The sequence below is a fragment of the Trachymyrmex septentrionalis genome, unplaced genomic scaffold (genome assembly GCF_001594115.1).
Source record: "Trachymyrmex septentrionalis isolate Tsep2-gDNA-1 unplaced genomic scaffold, Tsep1.0 scaffold190, whole genome shotgun sequence".
In the NCBI taxonomy this organism is placed as follows: Eukaryota; Metazoa; Arthropoda; class Insecta; order Hymenoptera; family Formicidae; genus Trachymyrmex; species Trachymyrmex septentrionalis.
The window spans coordinates 798,277-803,478 of NW_017305072.1; positions in this window are offsets into that span (position 1 = coordinate 798,277).

Here is a 5,202-nt window from a genome sequence, read left to right on the forward strand (position 1 = left end):
TTGTTTTGTTAAGTGAGTAAAGAAGAATTTTAAATAATGTACTAGTAGCTCTCGATTTTATAATTGCTTTCAACGGAGAGAGAAAAATTACGAGTGGAAAAATTAAAATGATAGTTTAATTTAAATTTTGCAATCAAAATCAATTATAATTGTAATATATTTGCAGTTCTGGTAATCACACGTCGCATGTTATTTTATTAATTGTATTATTAATTGGCTGGTTAGCGGATACAATAAACTCTAAACCTGAACTTCCAGTTGGCTTGATTTTTTTTCCAATCGCGCGAAAACGAATTCTGAATATTTTTAATAAAACGCGTAGAATGTTCGAAGCGTTTTGCGTTAAAACTATTGACGGTCAGGCGAAATAACTGCAATAATACCTGTAACCGTATTTGTTAATTATTAATGCGTGTTAGCGAGAATTTATTCGTTGACCGTAGTAATTAAATCAGGGTGGGAACAAAAGAGCATTTAGTTTAAAGCAAGAATACAAAGCAAAGGCACATCCTGTATACCCTGCAAATAATTCTTTGCTATTGTTTGAGAAGGGATAGCATTATAGTATTATCGATTTTTTTCTGCACTCATTTTAACAGAGCGTTCAAAGCAAACAAATTAGATTCAACATTGGTATTGTTAATAACAGTATGGATACACGATGTGTAAAACGAATTATCGATATTTTTTTTTAATGAATAATACAATATTAAATAACTCCGCGTCAGCAATACCGTACAATAGTCCAGTATATTCGTGCTTAACGTTACACTATTTCACCAGCTCTCAATTGGACTTCAACAAAAGTTCATCTGCGAAGCATGGGGGCTCGATGCGTACTGTCGTCTCTGCACTGGAAACGGACAATCAACTTTACTAATACATATACGTTTTGAATACGCACGTCACCTGCAAGTTCTAGATCATGGATCAAAATGAAAAAAGACGCGGTACATTTGTGGAAAATTCCTTTGTCCGGTACTAACGCTCGCGATTCTTGAACAATGCGCTTGTAAATATCCGTCATTGCTACCGCAACAAATACCATTAATCTGGACCACGCGATTTACAGATTACAGTACATGTATCACGTTGTAATAAATTTTATATGGATAAATATTATATGTATTGTTCGATTCAACATACCATATTTAGATTATATTATATGTACAAGTTATATAACGTTATAGTGTTCATTTTCGAAAAAACGCACAAATGTCTTTCCAATTATATTTACATGTTCCAAAATTTCTTCATTCATAGAGAAACTTTGCTTTGGGGAAATAAGCATATGCTCCAATATCCTCATTCGCATTTCTCCATGCATTTCTTTCGATGAATAAAGGTTCAAGCACTTGCTCTGCAGTTTATTCATACGATTCAATATCTTCATCCACGTTCTTCGAAGCATTTCTTTGATAAATAATAATAAAAGAACGGGGAACTTCACTTCCCTTTATTTGCGTTATCCATTAACGTATTGGCAATTTGCAAAACATCCGCGCAAAGGTAGATAATTATATACCGTGTTTCTGTATTTGAAAAGCAAAAGAGAATAAACGGGAATTTGTATTAATCTTAATGTATTTATATTGTTCTAATCAATAACGAGTTGTACAAGATATGAAACAAAGTTGTACAAATTGCGGAACAAGGTAAATTTAATTGAAAGTGTTCTTAAATGAAGCAGTAAAAAAAAAAATATCTTTCAAACCTATCTAAATGAAGAAGAAACTTTTACATTACTTTATCAATTTCAATCTGAATAAAAAAATATCAATCAAATTTATCTACGTCTTATTAATTTACGTTGAAAGCATGCCTCTACAATTGACAGACTTCTAGCTAAAGAATTGCTCTTTGAAACTTAAATCTCTGTCCTTGTCAAGTACAGAAGAGCGAATCGTCGTTGCATAACGACGCAACCCGCATCGTTCGTGCTTCCAGATCTCGCGCGGGGCTTCCGAAGCGTCGTTTCCGAAGTAACGAGCCATTACTCTCGGTCAGATTGAGGCTGAGGTTGCAGTATGTTTTTTCGATAATTACCAGCGTACCCTTCCCATCCTGCCCCCGTCTTCGACGTGAACGAGAACGTCCACCGCTAATATTAAATCAGTCGGCGAAAAAGTTGGCCGTTACTCCTGATATCGAGCGTCCAATTATCGCCGACGTTAAATCAGTTCGAAGCATTGTTTCCGCCCGCGGAGAGGGCCCCTATTAAAAGTTAATGCATTTGTCACACGAACCGCGCCACTACATACAGACGCACACCCACAAATGCATTTGCGCACACGGTGGTCTGCTGGTTGTTAGGTTTTTAATGGATTTATGATTGAGGGGCACGACCTAAAAAATTCTCAGCCTCCAGCGGACGAGGGAAACGAGCATCGTAAATGAATACGGTTAATCTCGTTGCGTCCCTTCATCACGAAATAACCACTGCGTGGGGAGGAGATGCGAAATAGAGTGTGTGCGAGTGAGAGAGAGAGAGAGAGAGAGAGAGAGAGAGAGAGAAAGGGAAGAAGAAGAGACGCTTGGCTTGCACTTCATCAACTCGCCTTTCTTTTAATAAGCACATCGAGCTTTGCGGTGAGCTCATCCTCTCTCTCTCTCTTTCTCTCCCTCTCTCTCTCTCTCTCTCTCTCTCTCTCTCTCTCTCTCGTTTCTTATTTTCCTTTTTTTCCACGTCAAAACGTGCTTCTAACCTCTCTACATTTATCACCGCCCACTGCAGCTTAAGCGGCAATTTTGTAGCGCGCTATGCATGTGCTTGCTTCAGCCGCCCCCGGGCAATCCCCTTAATGTGTACTTTTTCTCACTGTCATAATTGAGGAGCCGCCCGAGAAGGAGGCCGCGGCACTATCCTCGGGAATGTTCTTCTCTCATAAATTTCGGCCTTACGCCTCGCAAGTGGTGCGGCTTTGTACCTCGGCGCGCCTCGTGTTACGAGATATTAGAAAAAATTTTCGCGATTTTTCATGTGGCCCCCGACGCATTGTACTACACTAACAGAGGAGCACTCGGTCGTTCCAGGCTTTCGACTAATTCGCAGACATAATTTCATCATCGGGGTTCTATTTCAATTGGCTTACTTCCATCACACAGATTGAAATGGTGTTTGAAAGAGTTTCTTAAAAGTTAAGTATTACATTTTTTGACATTTTACAAAGCTGTTGCTTTACATCTTCTAATATATTAAGATTAAGAATGTACTTTAATGTTGATAAAATATACTTTAATATTAATGTTAAGTATGATTTTGGAAACCAAATTGATTCTAACAAAATCTTTAAAATTTAAATCTTCGTAATTAAGTAAAAGTTGTTTACGCGAATAATATTAATTATGTTGTTAATCATTTTATTTTATAAAAGTCCATAAATAAGGCTTAAAGTTATTAAAGTTATTAAAAAAACATTATTAATTATTTCATAGAGAATTTAAGAGTCTCGAAAGAAACAAAATAAGATTTAAAAGAAGAAAAAGTCATTATTTTATCGCAACGAATTAACTTTATATAAAGTTTTTTAGAAAATATGCTGTACCCTTGAAAAAATAAATCCAATATCTCAAAATAAAACGTTCATTTCTTTTTTTAAAGAATCTCAACTGAAAACAATCTCTCAATAAACGGTAGCTGTCATGAATTAAAAGTAAGTATCTCGCGTATCTTGGCAACTTCTTAAAGCAACTTTTAATAAGCTGGGCGAATAGCTAATTATATTATCTTTACCTTTAGCTTGGTTCTTATTTGGCATATCTTCATAGCAGCGTTTAATTCCCGCTAAACAAATTTCCGATTCGACGGATTTGCAGTAAAATTTTCATTACGATGAAAGATAGAACAAAAGTTTGCGATATGCAAGCTACTTTGCCTTACTCTTCGAGATGGCATATCTTAAAGTTTATTACAGATATAACATTATGTCATCCTTTTAAAAGTCAGTTTTTTCTACGATTCGATTCATCCTCTTTCCTATCTTTAATGCTCTCAAAGATATTTCAGAATTTTATATAAAAAAATCTTGTACAAATATTAATTGTCGGATTAATTTATTTATATTTTATATAATCTCTAAATTACTTTTTTTATTGACATTGCATTGATTAACTATTATTATATGTGAAATAATAACATAGAAATTTTTTCGATTCTTTTCATTTTCAGCTCAACTTTGTTTTTGTTTAATTATGGAATATGTAAATAAAAACTGAGATTTTTGTTATCTCGTTTCATCTGTAACATTTACATGGGTTAATTACGTATTTCTTATGTACTCTTATTTTCTCATTATTCTCAAATTACACAAGTTATATCTAATTCTACTTTTTCTAAAATCTTTATTGCACTATTACTCAAAACTCCAAACCGTGTGTGTACAGGTGCAAATGATGTGCAAATATATGTGAATATCTGCAATGTATTGAGCTCAGTTTCCAGCTTGGATTTGCTAAGCCCAAATGACTGTGCGGATCAGTTATCCCTGCGGGACCCTAGATAGGTATATCAATCGCGATAAAGTCGTCATGTTATCCCTTGAGATTAAATCCGAACACTAACGACGGCTCGTTCGTCAACAATTAACGAAAAAACGAACGTTTGCGAACAAATCCGTACGACCGCATTCGGTACGATCCTCTGGCGCTTAGTTGTCGTCGTTCTCGTCAACGTCGTGCTTTTTCTCATTCTCTCGTCTTTGACATAGCGATCGGCACTTCAGTCTCGGGCACTCTTTTTCCCGCTCGTCAGCCGGTCGAGCACCAAAAAGGAGGACGTTTTGACCGAGACGCTTTATCGAGGGGTGAGCTGCCCGATCGACAATATCTCGACAATTCACCCTCGAGCGGAACGCTGCCGATTCCGTCCGTTCTCTACTCCTCACCGTCACGTTCCACCTCCACCGCAATCTCGTTCTCTCGTCCTTTCGCACTTCTCTCTCTCTCTCTCTCTCTCTCTCTCTCTCTCCCCTCTCTCTCTTTCATTCTACCGTTTCTCATATTTTCCCCATTTTATTTTTCCCCGGAAGGAGAGCCGACAGCCCGTGGCTGCCGTGCATTTGCGCCTCCCACTTTTCCGGCGCGGCGGTCCGCATGTATCAAAGGTACATAATAAATTGAATATTATATCCAACGGTGCGAACGATAGGACGAGAGAGAAAAAGAGATAAGGAGAGACAAGAGAGATAGAGAGAGAGAGAGAGA